General features: G+C 48.0%; 1 pseudogene; it reads left to right on the top strand.

The window, feature by feature from the left end:
* Positions 1-9,760: 9,760 nt before the first annotated feature.
* Positions 9,761-24,243, top strand: LOC119111179 (protein KRI1 homolog; annotated as a pseudogene).
* The last annotated feature ends 1,330 nt before the right edge of the window (positions 24,244-25,573 follow it).

The following is a 25,573-nucleotide window of genomic DNA, read 5'->3' as shown; positions in this document are numbered from 1 at the left end:
AAGAGGCTCCTTTGTGCCCTCCTTCTTTATGTTCCGCCTTCCGGTCAGAGCCCAGCACGACCTGGGCGCAACACCGCAATGGCGCACCTGTAGCAAGAAATATTGCCGGAGGACGGGTGGTGGGTGGCGCTCGACCAGGCCCAGTAGCTGAGTTAAGAATGCGTATGAAACCGTCTGCAGCAGAATGGCCGCCACTATCCTCTGCATCTCTTTCTTTGTTGTTCATTGGAGTTTTCGGGCGCGTCGACTGCAGTGGTCATTTTGCGCCCATAACTATTCCTCTGCATCTCTGCCACCGTCATCTCCCCCACCTCCACGGTAAAGCGGCCTCCGGCCAGGCCACTAACCTCGGCTTCCGCTTATTGTCCCCAACAACTTAAAACAGGTCAGGTCGCAGCACCGAGGTGTCTACAGCAACCGCATCTGTGGGAGAACTCAACAGTTAACCCAACTGTTAAACTCAGGATGTCAGTATTTTTTTACCTCAGCTTCACCTGAGACATGAGCGATTAAAAGGGTCGTAGCCACAGCTAAACGCTTGCCGTGTCGGTCGTGGAACGGTGGTGCCAAAAGGACGAGGTGGTACCAGGGTGCTAGGCACATATTACAATATGTAGTATATACGTCACCACCGCCGGGAAAGCGAGTGGCACGCAATGGCTGCCAAGAGAATCCCTGCCCCTGCCCGTCTCCCACCGGCAGGCATACCAGCTCTATGCATTATCCCATAGTGGCCAGATAATCCACGATCCACAAGTCAGTGCGCCAGTGAGAGCCATTTGCAAAGAATGCACGATAAATGCTTTGCTGCGATGAAAAGAAATATCTGCCTCATCTTAGAGATGGGTAAATCACTCATCCACATCAGCGCAACACAAAATGGGTGCAGAGCTTTGCGCGATGCTGACGTTGAGAACTAATTATGGTATTCACAGGCATAATGCATCAAATGCTGTGGCATTCACACATTTAAGTGACAGGTAATCATGGGCGTATTCAGGATTTCGTAAGGAGAGGGCCCGCGTCCTCACCGTCGTGTCCCCTGGAACTTGGTGCCCCCCCCCCCCCCCAACCTCACAAAATGGGCCTGGATTTCGATCACTTTATTTTCAGATTCTTGTCTCCTAGTCAGGAAACATCCTCCGCGCATCGTGGAGGACTAGGGCATCGTCGATAGGTGTGTACATGGCATGCGTTAACGTTTTTTACCAGGAACTGATGCTTATACCATTCTGAGCTAAGTACTTTCGGAGAAGATCGGCAAAGGGAGTTAAATCTGGCTCCTGCCAGATGTACATATGTCACCACCAAAAGGCGTTAAATTTGTTAAATTCTTAACACCAACGAAGACAGGACCTGATAACACGACTCGAATGATCGACCATCATTAATTTACGTACAAGGAAACCAGCCGCAGTCACATTTTTAAGTTTGCTTACGTTACAACGGATAGTTAAATGCGAAAAAGTAACTTGTACTTAAATTCAAAGTCGTAGTGACTTGAGTGGCATCGCATCACGCGAATACTTACGTGCTTGGGTTGTAGCCGTAAACGGTGAAGCCAGTACCCTTCGTATAATTTTCCGGAGCACAATTTCTGCTGCTAAAGCATAAAGAAACTACCTGAAATGCGTGGAATATCTCTGTTGGCTATTGAGAACAAAAAATAGAAATTGAACTCACGAAGGTGACTATAGCGATCCATGAGAAATACGTGTTCCACAGACTTAACAACCAAAGGATACTAGATATTCTGCACCGCCGGCGTGTTAAATTACCGTGCATTCGACGTAAAATATAAAAAATACGCGGTAGCTGGTGTCGGTGGCGAAACTTCCAAGAAATATCGTCATCTCGCATATCTTAAACTTCCGTATTTGTTTGGTCACGCCAGTGTCAAACCAAATATATCCGGGGGACGCACAAATTTGTTGTTGCGAATAATCACATTCACTGCTACTGCCTTAAAGGAATTGATTATTAACAATGCTTCGCGCATCTCAAAAACTAGATATATGAGTAAGTTACTCGTTCAAATTTCCCTCCGAAGGCCGTTGAAGTCTGAAACATAATCCTCATTCCGATGAATAGCTTTTTTTGTCGCGCCTAAGCGGAACGACTTATCTACACTTGGAATCTGGTGTATACATAACCAGTTACATATGATCATGCGTATCAGTGGCATCTTCACTTGACTCAAACCCAGTCCTGCCCCTCCGCGTGTCTTTGCTCTATTACGGACGTATTTAACTGTTTTGCCAGTGTCTTACATAGATGTCTGCTCACTGGCAGCTGATCTAGCTTTAGGTGTTGTCCAATGCAATGTGTACATTGAGCTTCAGCTTCAGCGTGTAAAAAAAAAACAACTAAATTTCGTGGTCGGATCTGTGACTGGGTTACGGCGATGGAAACACATCTCACCAGCGCTACAAGTGCTTTGCTGGGCGATGGTGGAAGAGACGGGTGCCACCACGACTAGGGGCAGGTGCAGAAAGCCATTTTTGCAGGCCAGGGTCCCCCCCCCCCCCTCCCAGCAAAATCGCACACGTTTGTTCGTCGCGCTTCGAGTCGTCGCGCCACACTCGTGCCGCGGCGGCTGGATGCTGCAGCTCCCAAGGTGTCGACTGGCAGAAGCTCAGCGAGAGCTTGCGTACAACGCCGCATCACTCTGGAACGCCAGGTCTACGGAGACGCCCACTGGGGACGGCAGCGCGTGATGCTGCTGCGCTGCACTTTGGTTTTGCTGGCCGGTTTTGTTGTGGTGTGTATTCGTGGGGAGCTTTTTGGTGGCACCTGCGGTTTGCTTTTTCTGTTTCATTTTGTGGTGCTTTGTCTTGTGTTTGCAGCTTTTTGTTAGCACTCGACTGAATTCGTAATAACCACCGCGTGGAAGAATGTTTACAAATTGCTGTTACTATGCCAACAGCCATCCGCGGCGCCAAATTGTTTTGTTGTTGTTTTTTTTCTCAACAAAATGCAAGTATATGCAGACATCCCCCTTCTCATGGGCTGTGCTGAGCTGGACTGATTTCCGGGAGTGCGCCAAGGCCATGCACAGACACTGTGGCCAGAAGCACAGCCGGAGTCACAGTAATAGAGGGGCTCCGTGGCTAACAAAGGGCCTGCTGTTGGAAAGGCGGTAGGGAATCTGCTCCCCAAGTCACCCAGAATGGTCCACCGGATTTAGCCCACTTTATTCTGAGAAATCCACTTCATTGTTTTAGCTTTTGCATCCTACTTTGGCGGAAAGAAAATTGTCGGATTGTCTCGTTTTATAAAGATGTTGAGAGCATCGTGAACTTGCATCGAGATGTCCAGCCCTTGCTCGCATTGGAAAGGCCATTCTTTCTGTAGAATCCATCGGCGAAGAACTACATAAAAGGTTTAAGGACGTGCACTGCGGCAAGGAACCTTTACCATGCCATCGCGAACTATGGTAGGAGAAATGACAATGCTGCTTGGACGTCATTGTAAACAATAAGTTAAAGGTAATCAAGCCACAAATGGGTCCATGGCCGTCAAACTCACGCACGTTGAAGCGCAGAGAATTCGTCCTCAGCAGATTACAAATTGGCCAAACGCACGCAACACACAGCTACCATTTGTGCGGTGGAGAACGGCCTAAATGTCCTCGTTGTGATGCACTACTCACAGTTCGCCACGTTATTTACTCTTCCACACAGGACAACGAAGAGCGGACACTTTACTTCGGACGAGATACTCCGGGTCTTATCTTTTTCAGACCTAATTGGTTACGATTCTCGCATGCTTGGCACCGGACAGTTGTTTTCATTTTTGGCGAGCGTAGGGTTTACAGCCATTTATACACCTTTGTCTCTGGTGGGGGTCGATGGAGATGCGTTCACAGATCGCAAGCAGAATATATTGGATGATCGCATATTACAAGTTTATCAACACGATGGCCGAAAAGCGAGTGAGACCCTTGAGAATGCTCAAAGACCACCCAGGAGTATGTTTGGTCTAGGAACGATTTTTTGTAAGATTATCGGCATCATGCTGGCTATCTCACTCAAGAATACTCGACTCTCTCTATGTTCCAACTGGCTACTCACGGAGATGCATTCTCACGCGAGATAAGTTCTGTCGACGTTGAGAACTTAGCAAAAAAAAAAGAAGAGGAACGACGCCGAACAGAAGGACCCCCTCCAAAGTTCCCGTTTGGTGTGACTCTCTACAGAGGCAATATTAACTCCATCATTGGCTTTGAGGTTAGGGAATTCTGGACCGGCTTGCCTGTTGTTTAGTGTGTGGTGACGTCAGCAATTGTTCGTAAAGTGAACAATGTCGCGCTTTTTGCAGCCCGTCTCGAAAGCAACACGTCGTCGCCCAAACCGAGAGAGACGTAGGCGTAAAAATGGCAGTTATTCGAAACATATTTAGACGCAAATTTGCGGATGTCGTCAGAAAAAGCCCAGGTCGTTCGTTGGCCTGCCGCTGGCTAATACTGCCCGTGCGATCACGTGTTTCTACTAAAGATCCTGCGCCCAGCAGATATATTCACACGCGCGCTACTGTGCACTGAGCAGCCGAGGTTTGTAGCAATACAGGACATAGATATTGCGGCTGAAACAACATGTAGTCGTATTGTCACACAAATGCGTTTTGCGCACCTGAACGCATATGGGTCATGCATGTAGAAGGTCATGTATTGTGGAAGGGAACGGAAAAACTTTACTCCGGTCTCGCGTAATGCCTGACACGTCAATACCAAATTTCGAAAGCATGATCTGGTGCACTGCCAGGACCTGTCCTGAACGTAAATAACACTGAGGAGCGAAACTATATAACTTACCCGATATTTTGCGCAAATCAATTTCCGGGTCCTTGATTATCAATAATCAAATTTGTATTGCAACTTAAAGGATGATAAATTATTTTAGTATTTCAGACCAGCGCCGGGTTTGTCTTTTTTTCTTGTCTTTTTTTAAAAGGATTTTCGTATGTCATGTCATGCACACGTATTTCTAAAGCCTTGGACGATTCTGGCGCACACAAGACAGCGTTTACCATTGTGAATTTCGCGGCCCAGCCATGATCACCTCACCGCATCTTGCAAATGTCTATGCGTGTTCACATCTTCATGCTATTTAGTGTCGTGTGCAGACATAGTAATCACATGACTTACCCGCCGGTCGGGAGGATCAGGGTGGAAAACGCGGTATCAAGATCCCGATTGCCTGCCCGCCACGCGGTATCAAGCTGTTTTTTTTTGTCGATATTGCAGACGTCCGAAAGTTGCAGTGAATGAGAAATGTATGAAACTGGCGCTCTTAATGATGCGCTTTCAGTGCATGTTGAATTACTACCCACTTTGCACTTTACGTCCGCTGGAGGCCAAAATATACCGGGTCCTAGTCATTATCATTTCAGCTGTAGTCAGCCCTTGTATATGCCCCAGACGCAGGAAAGACTGGGACGCAGTGAACGTGAGCTGTGGTCTTCCATCAAAACATACGACTTCTGACACCCCAGCTTGGCGGGAGATGTCCCGCAGTGCAAAGATCAGCTTGCTGGCTGGAGCGTTCATGCGTTCGTGTCCCCGGTACACTGACGTCCTGAGTATGCAACTACCACTATCAGGTACGTCCGACCGTTTTGGTCAGCAAAATCGATGTCCAGCTGCTGGAAAGGCTGGATTACCGCCGCCTGATGCTGTAGGGTCTCTTGCTGTTGTGCTGCCAGGTCTTCGCGGCAGATATGACACGACCTTGCGGTATTTTCGATGTCACGGTCGATGCCAGGCCTCAGCACGTCATGTCTGAGACGTTACGGATCACCAGGAGATAGTCGCAGATGACTAGTCCGTCGTCTAACAACAGGCAAACGTTGATCGGACAATGCTGCGGCCGAGTGAACGTTAATCGGACGGTGCTCTGGCCGAGTCACCGGCACAGATGGTGTATCGTCCGGACAATCCTGGTCAGCCGGCATCAATAGAGCCGCACTACAGGGCTATTAGCGGCAGTCAGACACATTTCCTACTTACGAAGATCTGCCCTGGTCTTCTGCAGTTCGTTCGTGACCACGGAGCAGAGGGTAGGCGTCGCAACGTCCTCGCCGGTCTGGTCGTTGCACTTGGGCCCGGAGATGACGCACGACACAGAGCTTCGGTGGCGACATGCGGCGTTCGTGACCCCTAGGTGGTGGTGAAGTACCCTAACTCTCCAAACTTTACGCGGAGAAGCCGCAGTCATGGATTTACTATCTCGTCCAGAGCTTTGCTAGTGAATGTCAGCACCAGGGACAGTGATATTTCACGATTTGACAGTGCGGCAGTCCAGACAGGAAGAGACGACGTTTCTTGGTCATCCAAGCCATTGCGAGCAGCTCCAGCTCCAGTGTATCGGTTCTCGTAATCCGACAGGAACTACCGGTCTCACAAGATGACAGGAGCCGCCCGCGAATTGATGGCTGGCCAGACCTCATCGGGTTGAAGCTGTCGTAGGACGAACTCGAGTCACCTGAGTTCCACCAGTTCCACCTCGCAGTTCCACCTGGCATCGGTCTACTGCGAGGTAGACCGACCTTGATAGTAGACAACTAGCATCGGGACTGATGCCTTGACTGCTCTGACGGCATCGAAAGCGCTCTGGCTCACCTCACTTCCGGTGAACTTGTGGAGGGTAGGGAGGATTGGACGAAAAAGACCGGCATCTCAACGATACGTTTAATGAAGGAAACCGTTGGAATAGGTAGGCGCAGTCTGAGCACGACGAGCACAAAATTTCGGACCGGTACGCCCCATTACCAGATACCTTAATATGACAATTGCAATAAAAAAGGCGGACCCCTTCAATTCCTTCCAAAGTCCCTACGCTAGTAGACATTAACCTGCTGATTACGGTGAACACAAAACTTTGAACCGGTACGCTGTATGAAAGGAAATACTGACACTTCGAATACGGAGGTCGCGAAGACAGGAATTATTGCATCCTGACTACCTTCACCCTGTTCCATATTCGATACTGTGGAAACTCTTCAGATTGGCATTTTATTTTGCGCACAGGTGCAGTTTAATCTTTGGGCATGAGCACAAAATCTGGGACCCGTACGCCCCATCACCGCATATATATATATATATATATATATATATATATATATATATAAACATACATATGTAGATGAAAGAACACAATACAAACGTGGACTCCTTCAATTCTTTCGAAATTCCGCGTGCGGGTAGATATTGACTTTCTGATTATGTCCAGCACAATTTTGAATTGGCACGCTGTATCAGACACGTTATAGCTCTTTAAATGCAACGGTCGCTAAGGTAGAATGACGATCACATTTTCGCTATCCTTGGCTCAGGCTGATATTGGATATTCGTATTTCGCGGCTCAAGCAGCCCCGCGGGACAGCTTCTGTTGGGGGGTTAGCTTCGCAGCAGATTTTCTCCACCATTGGCGCTATTAGGCCTACCGGAATAAATACGCCTGCAATGCATCGGCTTTGCCCGGAGTCAGATTTTCACAGCCTTTGTACAGGTCAGTGATGTCACTGATGCCAAGACTTCGATGCCGCGCGGTCGCTAGCCGTGGGGCGTACACTGTGGGGCAGCCAGAACACCGGAAGTCTTCCAACAGATAATGAGCAAACTCTTAGTGGGAGATTCATATAACCAGCGAAGCGGTTACGTGGAATTTAATGACAAATATGTTGATGTGCTTTCCATGCCGGTGTCGCTAACTGTTGGGCATAATGCGAGGGCATGAGAAGTGTAAACGTATACATGCTAATTATTCGAGGTAAAACGGTCGGACCATCAGGCTTCTTCATATCGATGATGAGCAAACTGTTTGTGGCAGGTGCATATGACCATCGTGCCAACTGGGTAGAATTAAGCGTCAAGTACGATATGCTTTGGAAGCGTCGCGAGCGGCTAAACATCCCAATGACATCGGCGTAAAAATGGAAAACCATCTCGCGAGAACTGCTGCAGAGATGGGCGGCTAGTATATCGGACTGCGTTCGTAGCGATGGCAAACAGACTGTTGAACGTATGCGTTTCAACCAGCGGCCGAATGCGTAGAATGTAATGACGGGGGCGGGGGTATGGTGATGTGCTAATTACAAACGTATGTGCTTAGCGGTAAAGTGCAATCAGCGTAAAATGCGACAAATTCCACGCGAGGACTGTTGGAGATGCGCAGATTAAATATCGGTTGGTCTTCTTACCAGTCATATGGAGATTTCTAAAGGCATGTGCGTATATCCGCGAACAAATCAGGCGGAATAAAATGGCAAGGATGAGCATGTGCTTTGAGAAGTTATGTTCAGCGAAGTCGTTTGACTTCAATAGCCGTGGAAAGTGAATACGCCTACGCAGGAGCACGGCCACTGGGAAGGGGATAAGTCCCCAACTTTCTTGAAATGTAGTCTTCACATCATGAGGCTTGAATGGAAGTAAGTAACCAAAATGGCTATCGCCCCCCCCCCCCCACACTTAGGAGAACTTCTGTTGTCCCTGCGCCTATGCCGGAGCCGGCTAGCATACTACGATGAGCTTTGATCGTAAATTTGTTTTTCATGAGGCAAGTAGCACAGTGTTACGGGGAAATGTACTAGTCACGGGAAACTCTTTTTTGTCAGCCAGCCGTGGACCAGGTTCAAACGTACGTGCGTGTTCCCACTTGTTTCTTTGGATCCCTTTGTTGCCACTTGCCCCTTTGGCTGGGTGTGCCGGCTATTCTGGTGTTTCGACATGCTGCCAAAACAAACTATGTTCAGGGTTGGAGTAAATATGATTATTGAAGCGCGTTGCCACACGCATGAAACTAAGAGATTCGTCAGTTGCATAGTTAACGTCGTTGTGGCTAAAAAGAAAGTTGCCACAGATACATATCGTGTTCTGCATCTCTGTTTGGCCATCCATGCTTCTATTTGCATGCCACATTGACATCAAACATAGCAACGCACATGAACGTTTCAGGAACGCGACATACGGGGCTCGACACTTACAGTGACTAAACAGACGGATATGGACTAAGCACTGTCGACCCTGCGCACAGGTATGAACCGAGCACGCCGGCCTCGCAGGTAGTAGACCGGGCCCGCCGGAACGAAGGCAAGTACGGACCGAGCACGGCCGGCCCCGTTGACAGGTACAGAATGAGCACGGGAAAATGTAGATAGGCACGGACAGAGCATGCTCATCTGGCACATCTAACACAAAAAAGCAGCAAACAACAGATTGGCCACGCTCGCCACTCACTCGCACCACCGGCGGCAGCGCGATCATGGTATGTGAGGCCGTGTAAGATCGATGTGCTTGTAGAGGCCGGCCACTAACAGTTGTCACGTGGATCATCATACTCGTCGTGAAATTTTACGCAATCGGCTCGTGGCAATATACATCTGCCACAAACAGTTTGTTGATAATCGGTACGAAAACAGCCCTATGTTCCTACCGCCCTATGTCGAATAAGTCTCATGTGTATGTCTTTACTTTTCAGGCCATTGCATGTTAATAGTCTGCAGCCTAGGCTTGCAAAGTGCAATATCATGGTCGTCATAAAATTTTACTTCAGCAGCTCTCGCTAACGGATTGTTCATTACGTACGAATATTTTGATGGTTCAGTCCGCGATCAGTATTACATGCGGCACCCAGCGACACGCCGCGCATTGAAGTCTCAGCACCAGTGACGTCAGGCTCATGTTAAGCGAAGACGAAGCGAGGATCACCGGACGGTCTTACCTTCCTTACACGGCCTTGAGTGGTTTAATTGGCGTCGTGGTCTCAGCGCACGTGCTGGCTGGGGATGTCTCGGTTGTTATTTGATGGGGAGTCCTCCGACTCGGAAGTGGGCTTCGGACTAGGGAATGAGTACGCTAAAAAATATGATACATGGAGGGAAAAAGAAGAGTATCAAAAATGTGAGTAGTAGTGAGGGACCCAAGAAAATGGTCTGCAACTTGGTGGAGTCAGCTGTGTGCTGCCGTTGCAATCCGTGCATTCCTACTTGAGGTAGATGTAGTTACGCATTCCTTATCCATGATTTCAGGTAGCCCCATGCAGTGGCAGTGGTTGGCTGTATTGTGGATGAGGTACTGTGTTGCAACCACATAGAGTCTGGGTTCATCCTGTATGCCAGCAACATCCTGTACTCAAATTTTGGCTGCTGTAGTTCAGAGCAGCCATGATACGCAGCAACATACCAATAACCATGGTGGTGATGCTGTCTGTTGCCTTTCATTTCTGATTCATGTGGTGTAACTGTGTGCTATGGTCATTATCCAGTAAAATGTTATTCATATGCATGTCCCACTGATAGTTGCAAGTTGTTGCTTCCAGAACATTACTCATACTGAAACAGACACTTCAGATGCTTTGATCTGATTGGAGGGTGACTTAGCAAAAATAAGCTGGCATGTAGACATTCAGTGATGTTTTACACCTCTTGCATGCCAGGTTGTATGCTGGAGTATGATGTGTATTACTACATTGCAATAGGTGATGGTTGACAAGGTCCTGTGCCTGGTTGCATGTCTTTAGTTCAAGCTGTCAGATGTGAAATAGTGTGCCCACTACCCAGTGTAGCTCTAAAAGCTAGTCAGGAATCAAGTCAGAGTGTGGCTAGTCAGGACAAAATGGTGTTCTGGAAGGCTTTGGGACTGGTTTTTAGGCTTGGTAGGGGATGGGAAGTCATGCGGGCCCAGGCTTCTTAAGAATATGAGTGGGGCCAGTCACAGCTGGTATTTCCATTTGTTAATTGTGTTTGTGTTATCTTGCTTGTATTACAATTTGTTGTATGTCATATATGATGCATTTGAAAGCCATTGCCACAGAGAATTATAATGGGAATGAGCTCATTTTAAAAGTATATGTGATCACCCAATATAAGCTGCTTGTTGTGACCAGAAGGCAGCACTGGCTTAATAATGCCTCTTGGTTTTCAGTACAAGCCAAATATGGCAAGGACATGGCCCTGGACAATGGCAAAGAAGGGAATGAATCTTCATCATCTTCTGAAGATGAAGATGCTGAGGTGAGCCTTGATGTTGACCTGTAATGCTATTTATGGAATGTTGCATAAAATGTGACCATGTACCAGACTCTGGGAGTGACTTGTTCAGCTAATTTTGTGGCTTACCCAGCTTGGGACATGCCAGATTGGTTGATTTACTATTGGAAAATGTGATGCTAGTACAGCTGATGTGGGGATCCAGAAAGATGTAGATGAGCAGCTTTTCAACCTGTCCATACAAATAAGATTTGAATCTGCAGTTATTAATTAGAAGCTTCATATCATTTTGCCTTCTTCAAGTTGCTGCACCTCTGATGTAGGTATAATTGATGCTGGCCCTTTTGATGCCTCATTCCCCTTTTGAATAGCAAATTGCAAAGGTATGTAGCCTGGCATAAATATGTCCAGTTAGAGAAAATGTCAACAGCTAATCCCTCAGCTTAAAACACAGTTGTGAGATCCATTTTGATGTTTTCAGTGGAGGGCAGGGATATGCAAGTATTCTGTGTAGGTGGTGTCACTAGAGAGAGCAAACAAACTCACAAAGAGAAAGAAAGCTCACAAACAGAGAAACTGTTAGATTACTACCAATTCTCTGGACACTTACCCCTTTTCCTTGTATTGCTCATCAGGGAGCCCATCAGTACATGCTCAAATCATTTACCACATTTTGTTTTGTAAACCCTGTGTGTATGAAATTTAAGTGCAATGGCAGGAAAATGTGTGTAATGATAATGCAATACTATGATAAAACAGAGCTTTGTTTGAATTTTGCAGCAAGCAAGCATCCTTGCCATCCTTCTTGAGAAAGTTAGTATCTGCTAGTCACCTTATTTTTTTTAGGCATTTTTGAGATAAGCAGTTATGAACATGCACATGAGTCCTGATGGATATCAACAATATTCACATGGAACATTGAGCATGTATTGAGCATGAACATGTATATATATAAACTAAGTGAGAACAAGGGATGGTGGCCAAAATTGCTGGTTATTTCCAAGACTGCAAGTCACCTTTTAAGCAAGAGTGATCCATGCAAAGCTGAGCATGTTACAATGTCACTTTTAGGACAGTTTCTGACCAGCTTGTTACAATCCCAGCCAGCTAAAGGCCACAGGCATTAGCTACTTTGAATAAAAGTAGTACATACAAAAAGTTTTTAGTCTTCAGTCCAGCAGAATGCAGATATACACATTAGTTTGCAACAACTATTCCAAATTGTAGTGAGAAAAATTAGTTGTAGGTCAATTCATGCTGACCTTCAACTGCCAAACATGCAGCCTGCAATGAATTATATAATGACATGGCCTAATATATATGTTAGTGGAGGTCTACCACCCAAGTTTGAGTTGATTAAACTCAGATATGTACCAGCCATCATGGTATTACAAACACACATACATTCCCACCAGCTGATATATTATATATATATATATATATATATATATATATATATATATATATATATAATGGTCCTATGGGGCCCATATGGGCCCCATAGGACCATTATAGCCAGCACAATCCAAAGCCCAAATCATCATCAGTTTAAGCCCATGGCCCACTAGCATTCTTGGATCTGCCATTGATCTACCATTAGGAACAGGTGAGTAGCATGCTAGTTGTACACAAAGATGTGCTCCTCGAATTATGCTCATTATCATGTGTGACATTGGTAAGCTTTACAGCTTGTGTCCTTTGTTTATCAGGAGATCACACCACAAGTGGAGAAGCAGTTCTTTGAAACACTTTCGAAGTTGAAAGGAAATGATCCTGATATTTATGACCCTGATAAGAGGTTCTTCAAGGAGAATAGTGAACAGGGACAAACTGCAAGCAGCAAAAAGAAGACAAAGCACAAACCCATGTTTTTGAGAGATTATGAGAGGGAAATGTTCCTGAAGACTGGAGGAGTGCAGCATGATCAAGGTAAACATGCCATAAGTTATGTGATGTCAGTTATGTTATATCATGTTATGATTCAGATGGAACAACACAGGGGTTAATGGTTTAATATCTACCCATTTCGAGTTCAATCTTGGTCTTTATTCATTTGTATCTCCTATGGCTGTGTCTAGCATTTTCGGATTGTTCTGTTTAACTTTTGAGGTTTTCCTTTACCTTAGCTGCATGATGAGAAAATGTCTCCAGATTTGTGTGTGAATTGTTGGAGGCACCAACCTCTTCCTACGTCACCGGGATGTTTGCGATGTATTTGTAGCCGTGCTGGGTAGGGATGTTTCACTGCATTTGCAGTGCTGTTGCATTTTCTGCTAATCATTTATGGCGTGGTGTTGTTCCCCGTTCCACAGGTGAACCGCACTCGTCCGGCGTCTCGGCAGAAAAGTCGTACATAGAGGAGCAAGAGGACATCAAGGCTGGCTTTCGGTCGCTGCTTGAAGATTCAGACGATGAAAACGCGACTGGCTTTGCTGGAAGCCTTCTGCAGAAAAGGCAAAAACCTGCTGCCGAAAAGGTACGGCTAGCACCCCCTTGTATTTGATTCTTTCGTATTTGGCTCGAACTTTCGGTTACGCCAATATCGAACTTTTGCGCACTTCATGAAATTAATAGAATAACACCTACAATTACCGGCAGCATTGCGACAATGCCCACATTCGTCGTCACGTTCGTAATCACGCAAGCAAAATGTGGGGCCCAAAAGGCGAAAGAAAGGAAGGAATGCTTAGCCTCTTGAACTTGAAGAACTTGCGGGACGCCAAACGTTGGACACACGTTCAGTTATTTGATTGCTTCTCTGAACGACTGAAAGACGAACCAAATGTTACAGCTGTGTATTTGATGAAGATGTATTGAAATGACGTCTGAGTTATTCAATACTGTTTCCAGTGTGTTTTCATTATAGTTTCATCGAGTTTGCTTAAGTCTAAATTTAGTTACATCTCGTTGCCGCGTTACGTTGACTTTTCAAAAAGTATTGGACGCCGCCGGCCCAGCAAAGTATCTCGCACAACGGGCATAGGCAGAGACAACTTGTCTGCCGGACAACTTGGGGCTGAGTGGTATGTTTAGAACGCCAGCAGCGTCCGCGAAAATGTTTGCGTTTTACGCCAAGGCACATCCGCCTGGTGAAAACGACTCGAAAACGAGTAGTGCAGGGCCGCCAGGCCGTCATGCAGTCGACGTCGACGCTGTGGCAGTGGTCGGACGAGCCAGCTGTGGTAGGCGGTGCAGCTTCGGCCTCCGCCCGCCGGGTTGGGGGTCGGTGGTGGCCGGAGAGCTGACCTGATCGGCTGACTCCGCCTGGGTCTGGTTGGTTCTGGTGGCTCGGGTGTTGATAACGCCCTTGTGCAGGACGCCGTTCATTATCATGGTGAGGCCGTGGCGGATGAACGGCAGACAGATGCGTTTGCACGCCCGCTTGAGGCAGCTTTCGGTCTATATCTTTTGTGGCAGCAAATTGTGTTTCTGATCAGGTGTTTGGGGTGTCAGTTGCTAATATAAAAAAATAGAAAACCTAGTCATATGAACCTACGGGCTGCGATAATTGCTTGTGGCTTGTGTGTGGATTCGTCGCGCAGTCGCTCGGACTTTGGTGTAACATCATGCAGATAGATACAGAATGCGTTATCGTTTGATTGCATCATGGAGCGTTTTTATGACCGCCCACCCGTAGTCCTGCAACCCCACGCTTGTATGACAGCACCCGCTTGTAGTCTTCATCGCTCCAGAGGTGGCCCGCGGCGGTGCTTGATAGGTGCTGGACCAAGTATCGTTAGGTGCTGCCTGTCCGGATTAGCCTGATTTCCGTAATATGTTTTACCTAGCTTGCACAATGTTAGTTAAGAGTCAGTTGCCGATTGCTATATCTGGAAATCGTGCTCACGAACGCCAGATATATACGATCCTATAATTATATTGTTATCGACCATAAACGCCGCCTGGCCAGTGGAGGCACAGAATTTGAACAACGTTATTGTGGGGCCATGGATGTCTGGTTAGCCTTGAAATAGTCTTCGCATCTTCGCTGGTGTGGTAGCTTAGAAACTACAGGGTTTTAGCGCTTAAGTAGTTTCCGTTCAAAAAGCGTTCAAACAAGGTCAAACTCCAGATTGGTGTCCAGAGTACCCCCAGACGTTTTCACGCAACCGCCGTCAACCCATGCATTGTTTTCCGTCTCTCAATCTCTATAGAGGTTCCACCCTTACTGGGCGTGGCATGGCAGCCAAAAGACAGAATGTGGAGGATAGGAAGAAACAGGACAGGACAAGACAGGTAGCACCCGCAGGCAGGGTGATAGATGACAAGGTAGACAAGGAAAGAGGGGAAGATGATGTCGCAGAGCAGGAGATGACTGCAGAACAGAACACATGGTGAATCAGGATAGGGTGGGAGATGACAGGACAGGACAAGACAGGACAGGACAGGACAGGACAGGACAGGACAGGACAGGACAGGACAGGACTGGATGGACAGGACAGGACAGGACAGGACAGGACAGGACAGGACAGGACAGGACAGGACAGGACAGGACAGGACAGGACAGGACAGGACAGGACAGAAAAGAAGAGGAACATACAGCACAGCGCAGCCCGTAATGAGGATGGGCATAACAACATTCGCCGAAATAAACCGAAAAGAGCTGTTTCTTTCAGCCTTCGTCCAATAACAGTATAAACCTCGGCTTTTGTACTCCCCCTCCCCCCCCCCCCCGCTGCCTTTCTCTCCACCCAGGACTGGCTAGTGGCGTCGTCACTGCTCCACATATAACACTCGTGTTCACCTGACTGTGGAGCACTGCGCGGCGACCCACGGCCGGCGCGGGAGGCGGTCGACAACCGACGTTCCTGCGGGCCGCGCACGGCCGGCCGACACCGTTACAGGAACGGAGCCAGGCGTCATGAATAAAGGCTTAAAACACGTAAAAGTACACACCATTGTACTAAGAAGTGAACAAGTAACACGCCATTCTAGGTTTTGTATCATTACATGACAGGTCTAGCACATACGCGCACGTAAAGCAGAGAAGTTTGGTTTTCAGGAAAATTTAACTTTGGACCTGGCATAATGGGCCAGTTATCGAACAACAAAGAAAAGTATTAATCGCGAGGTATCGCTAAGAAAAGCTCACTGTTGCTTTCCGTTTGGCTCTGTCTACCTTAGGTTGGAAAGTGCCTATAACCAGCCTTCATGTGTGTGTTTGTGAGCTGTGTGTATGTGTGTTTTCACTTGCAACCAGTGACGCCCCGTTTTAATGGAGCGCCGATTGACTTGAATAGAGTCCATCGTGGATAGTCCGAATTCTCGTCTATGTCCACGTGGATGTACAGAGCTTGCGCCAAAGTCCATAATTAAGATATTTTGTAGTAACGATCTCGTTATTGTTTTTATTTTTGTTCGTTGTGTGCCAATATTTGGAAGGGAAATGAAAAACCAGTGAGATACAAAAAGAGATACCGGCGGCCAAATTTATGTGGCATTACCGCACACAGGGAAGCTACTTTTGATGTGTTTAAGGTTGAGAGCACGCACTGTGGCTGGGCGCGTAACGCTTATGGCCGCTGGCAAGATAACCGAGGGCAATCACATTTGCCGGACGCCTGGTGCAGCCGATTGACACGACGCACGACTTAGGCCGCATCTCAGTATATAGCGGACCGACATGAATCAATCGCAGTGGGTGTCGAGTGACCGGGCTCACTAGACGGCCGCAACCGTCCACACATCCAGCCCCCAGCTGATTATAAACGAATATACCATTAACGCAATGGACGCAGCTATCGCTACGTTTGCAGGCTGCTGTCAGCGCTGACAAGCAACATGCTTGAAAGGCCATTCGCTGGAGCGAACGATAAGTTCCAAATAATATCGATATGTTTAGTAAGTAATGCATGATTTAGAGTCACCCGATTAATCTGATCTTCCAGCAAAAATTCGGGCCACTTGAAACATATCGGCAGTGGAGGCGAGTTTTTAGAAACCAATGATGCCAATCGATATGAATCGAATTTCCCTTCAATCCTACGTACACAGTGGAAAGTCTCAATTCGACTAGACATCCTCCTGTTAAGCTGGTACCTTACACACACAGGATTTCGATATCGGGTGCCATGCCGTAATCCGCAATCCCCCCGCATGGTTTTTTGCTGGCTGCTGCCAGCTGTTGCCACCAGCAATTTCTGCCGGACGGCTATAACCGGTAATGGCCGGCGGGGACAGGGTTTCAGCCTGCTGTCACCAGTCGTGGTAACACTGCCGTGGAAAGAAGTGGCTGAATGGTCCGGGCTCTTAACAATAACCATCCCGGCGCGCCAGGAACATAGCCGTCTCGGCGCGCCTGGAACAGTTGACACGAAGCGTCATGGGGCGAGCACTTAGACAGTCAACCGACGATTCAAGGCAGACGATCCTATGCCAATGGCGAGATCCTTTAGCCTGCCTTCGACGTCAGAGAGGGAACAGATCCGGGTCCATTTTGCGTCGGGAAGATGCATCATGGCATATTGGAAGGTTGCTCTTGCCAGTCAAGGCACAAAGTCGAACCCGTAGATTTACCTCAGAAGGGTGTGCACTGCCCTTCGTGTAAGGCATTAGTTCCCTTATATGCCGTGCACACATTTCAAAGTCAGACTTAAGTGTCAGGTGATATCAAATGTGCTTAACATGATGTGGTCCCGGCCTGACTGAAGTGAGTTTTGATGTCGAAAATGGCTTATTTTGGCGGGTTCGTGTATCGTATAGTTCATAATCTTCATGCCACGATAATTCACATCATCCTACGTCATGCTATGACAATATTCATCAAAGTAACCCCATCTCCCTCGACAGCTTCACGGTGAAAAGATCAAGCGATTGCCGTCCGAAAAAGCTCAAAACCCCAAATGACGTCAATAAGCATCTTTACTTTATCTTGTGGTAGTGCCTGATAACGCTCGTTCAACGTGTTCTCTTTCCGGCAGGAAGAAGACGATGAGCAGTACAAAGTGTGGCTGAAAGGGCAGAAGGCTTCGGTGAACGATAGAAATATTGAGCGTGGCCTCAAAGGTCTGAAAAAGGCGTGGTCAAATCCAAAGATTGACACGGATGAAGCGTTTCTTCGTGACTACATCCTCAGTAAGCGGTGAGTAATGTTCATGCCAGCGACCGTAGCTTTGTTCTTGTGTTCCATGTGTTCCATGTGTTCCAAGTGCTTGAGTTCCATGTGTGGTGATCTGTTCATTTTTTTTCAGCAGATGATAGTGAGTGGCATATTGCATGGACAAAGGTGTAACCACCCCTGGCGCGATGCCGTAGTCGGTCCACCCAATTCCCAGCCAAGCAGTTCACCTAAAAATATGTTTCGGGTAGGTACCTGGAGGAGGGCGACGACTCGTATGTGCCCAGTTACGAGGAGGTGGTGCATGACTCGGATGGGGACCTCTCTGAAGACGAGCGCACCCTTGGACAGCAAGAGCAGTTCGAGCACAAGTTCAACTTCAGGTTTGAAGAGCCCGATCAGGAGTTTGTGAGTATGACTCCGTGCATCCGTAACAGGGAGTGTGAGTCTAGAGCTCATCATATATGGTGTGTTTGGCGAGTGGGCTGAGAAGACGTGCTACCTAATGTCCATAGCCTTGTCAATGTGGCATTGGAATAATATTTTCTATCGTTTTTGACCGTTCTTTTGACCCGTTAAATTGGTTTCCCGAAATCAGGTCAACAGTTAAAGCAGGAGAACTCAAAATATCGTGCCTTGGTATCTTGCTAGTGGGGTATTTGACTCCGTCAGCACGAAGCAATGACTCGGAGTTCTCTGGGTGCTGTCCAAAGTTAAGTTTCGCCCGAGGAGTCGGCGAAGAGTAAGTCCTGGTATTTGCCATTGGTTGGTCTGCCAGCCGCGTAACACCAGGCCATGACGCCATTGGTAGTGTTAACCGACCGCGCTCACTGGCCGTGAGGCATGTCGACTTCGGCCATGAAGTGAGTGGTTGGTTGGTGTTGAGTGCGTCGGTCTTCGTGTAGTTCCTTTGAGTGTCTGAATGTGAGGGGGACGACAAAACTGCATTTACCACCTACGTTGTCGTGCTAGCCAGAAATATTGAGTATATATATATATACATATATATAGTATAATATAATATAACACACAAAAAGCCTTAAACGCCCATCGAGGTTGGCCTGCCCGAGGTTCCGCACCCATCCTTGGTAATAATCTTGCACCACCTGACCTGTCTGAGCTTAGCTGTAATAAGATCCATAGACCAATAGAGCTTATCGAACGATTTTAAATGTTAGAGAGGGACTGTCCTACAACGCGTTTAGCAGTCATTCCAATGAGCAGCCAGCCTCATTTCTCGGAAAACAAGAGAATGGAGATATATAATGGGTTGATATTTTGGCAACGTGCCTTTTATGGAAACAATAGCAGAAGGATCCAGTATGATCCAGGATTCGAAGTCGTCGCCTTCTGTTGACGTCATTGGTACCGATCTTCGGATCATATTCCTCATGTCTGGTCTGGTTGGGATGTTGGTGGGGCCATTCGTGTGTACCTTAGCGGGCTGCCGCGTTCTGGACACGTAGAGGCAAGGGTGATTTTCCTGGAGAAGAGCGTGTAGGTAGTTTGCAGAAATATTCGTGAATGAGGCCGGAGGGTTGTAATTGGTGGTGTCAACCTGAAGACCTTACCAACGCAATTGAACTGTGGCTCTCGATGAACAATATATCAAGCAAATTTTCTCAAAATTGTATCTGCATATGTATGGAATTGTTAAAAGAATGGAATTCCAGTCGGCCGAAATGAATGCTACGCTTAGAATATTTATTTTTTAATAATGCTGCCTTTTACATTGGATGCTTGGCTAATAGGCCCTATCGTCAGTATGTGATTTAGCCCTCGTTGTTGCTGTTGAATTGTTGGTTATTTAGCCCTTAATATCGCTTCAGCAGGTCTGTTTTCGATTATCACTCCAATCGGCTGCACCTACGTTTTCTTAAAATGTATTTCATTGGGCACAGTTATTGTCAAATTGATTTCCGTTTCAATATATTGTTAACCAATTTGCGTCAGTCTCGCTCGTGTATGCCACTTAGTCCGGAATGCGTCGCAGCTTCACGGAACCGTTCGTCTACAGGTCAAGCGATATCCTCGCACTATAAAAAACTCCCTGAGGAAGAAGGACGAGCGACGCAAACATGGCCGCGAAGAAAAGAAGCTGAAGAAAGAGGAAGAGAAGAAGAGGAAAGAGGAAGAACTCAAGCGTTTAAAAACGCTGAAAAGGAAGGAAATTTTAGAAAAGCTGGAAACACTGAAAGAGGTTGTCGGGAATGCTGAGCTGCCTTTCGAGGTATGGACGCGCCATTACATCTTTTTAGTTTAAGAAAGAAGAGAAGCTAGTGCTTATTTGAAGCTTATCTTGTTAACGTGAAACCTGTTAACGTAATATTCCGCATTTGAAGATCTTGAAGCCAGCATCAGAAATGATGGCATAAGCTCATTTATAGCTATTGGCGCATTTTTTAAGCGGAAAAGACTGCTACAGACGGTACATTTTCTCTGGTTAGTAAAGACGCCCCTCAATACGTCATTGCTTGATAACGTCATCGTACCTTGCACAACATTGATTGAGAACCAATCGACGACCGTTATATTAGGAAATCGTGCTCGCGAACGCCAGGCATGAATGACTCGATAATTATATTTTGCTCGGCCTCGATCGCCGCTTGGCTAATGGAGAAACAGGATTTGAAGGACGTTGTTGTGGGGTCACAGATGCCTGGATGGCCTTGAAATAGGTTACCAGAAGTATTCTGCACATCTTCGCTGGTGTGTAACTCAGAAATTAGAGGGGTTTAGGTCTTACGAAAGGCAAGGCTGTGTTTTGCATTGAATGATCTTCAAGATGGCTATTTCCATCCAAAACCCCATACAAATAATGAAGACTCTTTTTAATCGACGCTTGCTCCGTGTCGGCGTCAGTGTTGACGGGTCGATGCATGCGGTTATGAATGTCTGTATTGTCGGATGTGTGGCGTAATTGATATGCACAGGCGGATATTGTGAGTTATTGGGTGTTAAAGGCGCGTCAACTGCATTGGTTACTTGCACCTTGTTGTGACTTACGCATCTTAATAAGTGAGTATAACACCGAGTTTCCACCACAGGCAAACGACCTGGATACCGACTTTGATCCTGATAGTCATGACAAAAAGATGCAAGAAATGTTTGGGGAGGATTACTACTACGGCGCAGAAAACGACGAGGAAAAGCCAGTCTTTGACGACGACGGTAAGCGTACGATGGTTCCCGGTGCTCTCAAACATTAGCCGTCGCAGGCGAAATTGAAGTTGAAGCTTTACCAGGACGGCGTCTGTTCGCGACGGATGTGTTCTGCGTAGCCATTTGCATCTGCGTAGCCATTTGCACGAACCCTGCCTGCTTTGGTGTGATGCAAGCGGTGCCAGTCTTCGTGTGGCATTGAGCTGTCGAGGCTGTTTATAAGCGTCAGAAATCGAGCTGATGGCTAGAAGAGTGAGCTGCTCCTCTGCTCTGCTAACGGGCTGCCGTGTCCGTCAGAGGACTGGGACAACTGGGATCCGGCCACCGAGGACGCTGGAGAGCCGGCCGCTCCTACCCACCAAGACACGGCCGCGCCTGCCTGCGAGCAGCCCGGCTTTGTGGTGAGGCCCCGGCACCGCGCCTGGTCACTGGCTGTTACACATGTGGTTGCTGCGTTTGTGTTGCCTCTGGAGCTGTAGGATGCAGCCTCGTGGATATTGATGCATCTGTCGAGGTCTTATTTGGGGGGGGGGGGAGGGGGAGGGAGGCTGGACGGGTATCTGTGGAAGCCATGCTTTTAACAAAATTAAATTGCGTAGTGCATTGGATCATAAAGAAAAGTGAAACTATGAGGCTGCTCGCTTTTTTACACATGCGACTAGTTGAGCCATGTATGCGGCTTTCGTTAAGAGACCAGTTCTGAGTTGATTGATCAGACTCCCCACATTCAAGCGGCTGTCGCTGGCACAATGCGCTGCGGGTCGGCCGGACACCAGTGAACTCTTTTGACCGCGTGTCGCGAATGCCACCAGATGGACTGTGAGTACGACGGTCGGGCTGCCACGCAGCGCCAGCTGCTGGAGGCGACGGGACGCGGCCGGAAGAAGCGGCGCGGCAAGCTGGCCGAGATGCTGCGCCGCCCCAAGCCGCGCTTCCAACCGGGAGGCGACCAGGCGCTGGCCGAGTACATTGACCAGTACTACCGGCTGGATGAGGCGCTCAAACCCGCATCCGTTCCAATACCAGCCAGGTTGCAGCCAATGACTTCGGCCTGGACGCCACTGAGGTCAGTGTCTGGGGTGGGGGGGGGGGAGGGGGGGCATGGAGGGGGTGGGCGGGGCGCTGCTCCTTATGGATTTGGGCCGCCGCCGAGTGGGTAAATACCAGGCGGCGAGTGCCATCGAGCCGAGAAGAGGGATATAATGGGTACTTGAATATTCCTTACACTTTGCTGTGGGAAGGGCAGAGTAAAGGCTTTTTGCCCGAGCATAGATAAATGTGACTTGAAAGAGCCAGTGGCGGGTAATGCTGGGCCTACATTTGGTGGAAATTGCTACGTCCTTTCCGTGGGGCTTGGTGGTGCCCTTCACTGTATGCATGGAACATGTAGACGAATGGTGCCTGTATCTGTCCAGATTCTGATGGCGGACGAGAAAGACCTGAACCGGTGGGTATCAGTGAAGAGGATGTCCAGTACCGACGTGATGAGGAGGAACTGCTAGACGTCAAGAAGTACAAAGCGAAGGCCTCGAATCTCGCTTACAAGCAAAAGATACTGCAGAGTCTGTTCAGAAAGTAAGAGAAGTTTGTTCTGTGTGGTTATTGTTTATAGTACTTGACATTATCTCTCGTATTTTTGGGGTGAAATGCGATTTGGCCTCTTCATAATCGGCCAACAATCGGTATCCATAATTGGCGTTTCCCGAACGTGTTCGAAAGCTCTTCGTGCTCAGTGATTGGCTGCCACATTGAAGAAATTGCTGCTTGCATTGCTGCTGTTAAATGTAAGTTAGCCAATTATTTCTTGGATTTGCAGGGTTTTAGAGATGATCATTTTCACCAGCGTCCGCTGATTCTGTTATTGTTATCACTGATTCCTTCCAGCTTACCAGATGAGGGAATGGCAAACTGACGAACTTGGGCAACTTTGCGAATGGCTCGCGTTGCAGCTAACAGCTTTTGTGTTGTCTCAGGGATGGCGAACCTGAAGAAGACCCGGAAACATATGAGCCGCAAAAGAAAAAAGAAGAAAAAGCGAAAGAAGAAGGAGAAGGAGATGGCAGATGAATCAAACCAACACGAGCGACTGGAGCTGCATAGAGTGGCTACGGCCGCCGACGGTTCCACTGCATCTGATGACAGATGTGCGGAAGATCCCGGTCAGCAACCGGATGCGCAGGAATCACGAAAGCGGAAAAAGAAGAGTAGAAAGAAGGAAAAGGATGAAGAAGCTGCCTCCCAGCAGGAAATATTGCCGGGCCTTTCAACAGGGAATGGAAACGACGTGGGAGAGAACACAGATGTTGCAAGGAAAAGGTCGAAGAAACGCGAAAGGAGATCTTCGGAGGCCTTAGTGTTAGCCGGTAGTACCGAGGAGCTCGACGAAGAGCAAGCGCCAAAGAAGAAAAAGAGATCGCATAAGCACGCGTGTGAGGATACACCTAGTCTCCCTGCGGCTGCCTGTGAGAATGGCTCACACGCAAGTCCGGCGCGTAAACGAAAACGTAAGAAAGGCGACGGTTGTGCTGGTGACGGAGTAGCACCAGAAGCCGTGTCTGATGAACCGGAACTCAGGCAACGTGGCGAGAAGCCCTTGAAAAAGAAGCATGGTGCTGTGGGGGCGCCCGCAGAAGGGGCCGACAGGACAAAGCACAAGCTGGGCGGACAGCGGAAATGGAAACAGCGACCGAAGGAGGGCACTCAGGCTGCCATGGTACTGTCGATGTCGGACGCCAGGCTCGAGGCGTTCGGCCTCAACCCCAAGAAAATCCGGGGCAAGGTGCTGTACGGCGCCAGCGCGTCGTAGCGCCGGTGATGCGTGCGTCGATGGCAGTGGTGGTCCCTGATTACGGTACGTGTTGTATCGTTATGCGACCGTTTTGTTTGCGACTGTGCGGATGCCGTCATGGTATTGGGGATATTTGATGACGATGATGATGATGGTCGATGTATTGATGGATGATGGTTGATGGTGCTACCGTGAGTGATGATGTATTGACTTGCGACCGGGGTAAATAAAGTGTTCCCATCATGATGGTACAAAATGATGGAATTTTATTTTACGGGCGCCTGTAGCACAGCATTGGACACCTTGAAGCAATAGGCACAAACGCGACGACACAGAAAGTGAATCTTTACGTGATGGCTTGTTTAGGGACGCGATTTTTTGTGGGCTTCTTCCATGCAACGCCACGGGATGCGCGCTGAACTCCGTGCCGAAGATCGAATAGGAGAAAGAATACTGCCGCTGTAACCCCCTGCATCGTCCCTGACTGCTCTCGCCAACTCAAAGTTCTTCCCTCGTAAGTCAGTGGATCCCCAGAAAAATTGCGCCAAATTCGCGCTTTATTCCGTTTCTTGCCAAGTCACGTCCGAATGCTATTTTTTAAGGGGTGTGGGTTGACTGCCTGCTCTACCCCCACCTTCGCCATGCGGCCACTTATCCAGTGCTTTACAGCACGAACATTACCATCCTGTTCCTCGGGAGCACCGTGCGGCGTGCGTGGTTTGTCACCTTGCGTTCGAAGGATTGCATTTTTAGGAGTTGCTAGCATGTGCACGTCCACTGACGTTAAACCGCATGTTTAGCTTTGCGGCGACCTGATTGTCATGTCCCTCAATTGGGGTCCGCACCCGGCAGAATGGTGGGTTTCTAACTCGATGCAAACAACGCTTGCAATGCAATCAGTAACCGTAAAGGGATTTATGCGGAAACAAGCGTTATGTTAAGAAAGTGATAGTGTTCCTTCATTATCCAGGTTCGAAATTGTAATAACAGGGGGGGCCTGCCGTGGGTCCGTATTGTTAATCGCTATGTTGTATTTTCCTGTTTGGTAGCGGCTCTGCCATATGGCCCCGCCGTCCAGAAGTGTCACCGTAGCACTCACTTATAGTACCTCAACTCGCCATGAGATGGCAGTGGCGATGCTGGCCGTGATCGCTTAGCCAAACGTCATTTGCGCTCGTGTATTGGCCCATCTTTGAGTCATGAATTGTATCACATTTTTCGTAAATTTCACAAGCCGATCATTTCTAACAATCTTGTGTCGGCGGGTCACTTGGCCCGAACGAAAATGGTAAGATGAGACAGCATACCGCAAACCAATGAACAGGCCTAATTAACAAAGTGGCCCGTTGTTGCGCTCGACACGTCAGGGCGTCTAGCTCCACAAGACGTCAAGATACCGGTGACGTACCCTCACGAATTGGAATCATGGATCCGCCCCCGGATCATGCAGTTATTCTGCTAAAAACGTCTCAATTACGCAATCTACATGTGGTGCGAGAGCTGCCCGACCATGGACGTAGGATACGGGTAGCATAATGGATAAGATGCGCGTCTGGGAAACCGGAGGTGTGGGGTTGGAT

Source organism: Pollicipes pollicipes, unplaced genomic scaffold (assembly GCF_011947565.3).
Source record: "Pollicipes pollicipes isolate AB1234 unplaced genomic scaffold, Ppol_2.1 Scaffold_7261;HRSCAF=8764_pilon_pilon_pilon, whole genome shotgun sequence".
In the NCBI taxonomy this organism is placed as follows: domain Eukaryota; kingdom Metazoa; phylum Arthropoda; class Thecostraca; order Pollicipedomorpha; family Pollicipedidae; genus Pollicipes; species Pollicipes pollicipes.
The sequence above is the reverse complement of the archived record's forward strand: the minus strand, read 5'-3'. Positions and strand labels throughout refer to the sequence as shown.